Source organism: Paramisgurnus dabryanus, chromosome 5, assembly GCF_030506205.2.
Source record: "Paramisgurnus dabryanus chromosome 5, PD_genome_1.1, whole genome shotgun sequence".
Taxonomy (NCBI): Eukaryota; Metazoa; Chordata; class Actinopteri; order Cypriniformes; family Cobitidae; genus Paramisgurnus; species Paramisgurnus dabryanus.
Genome location: NC_133341.1, coordinates 8,880,608 through 8,881,618, shown reverse-complemented (window position 1 = coordinate 8,881,618; position 1,011 = coordinate 8,880,608).

Here is a 1,011-nt window from a genome sequence, read left to right as displayed (position 1 = left end):
GAGTGTTTGTTTGTTTGTTTTCCAGTGTTCTGCTTGCTCTTTCCAAGAAGCTTGTGGCATATGCACTGTAATTGTATTAGTCTGCTGTATGAATAACCTTTACTTAGAGCATTACAAAGAAAAGATAGTTTCAGCTTGTTGCCATGGTGTTTGATCACAGACCGCTTGACTGGACACTTCACATTAATATGTTATGCTTTTAACTGATGTCTACCAAAGGTTTGTACTTAATAAGGTTTGTCTATTTAGTGTTCATATCCCTGATATCCGCTATTTGTATTAGACAATGTTTACACCCGGTGAGATTATAGGAACTATTTTTTAGTTAATAGGAATTGTCTTCACTCTTAAAAATAAAAATGAGAATGGAAGCAGACATTTTTCTTCAATATCAAGAACACTTTATTTTTCAAAAGTGAATTACAGAGGTAGTTCTCAGAATCATTTACTGTTTAACGGGAACCCTGTGAATAGACAGAGCAAAATGATGTTTATCTGCCTGACAGGTTGTAGAAATAAGGCATGTTCAATTAAAATCTCATTTGTGTATATTAGATGGGATTTAGCTTTCCCTTACGTTTATTTGGCAGTTAGAAAAAAGAGAGATGAACACACTAAACATCATTGGGATCACATTCAAACACGAGGCCTAATAAACATGGAAAATTACTCTCTTTTAAAGGCAAAACAATACAAATTGATTAAGCAAACCATTTAATTTACTGGACCAAATTTAACGCAGGTGATTCTGAGAACAGCTTTATTCTCCCACAGTTATTGTAAGGGTCTGTTTTTGACTGTTGCCAGTAAATTTTTCCTAACATAAGAAAGCCAAAGTGATGTTTGGCCAAATAATCTGCATCATAATAATAATAATTATCTTTAAAGGTACAATTTGTAAGATATTTGCAGTAAAATATCCAAAAACCACTAGGCCAGTGTTATATATTTTGTTAAGCTGATTACTTACAATATGTTTTCAACCACTTGTAAATCGTGAGAAAATTGCCT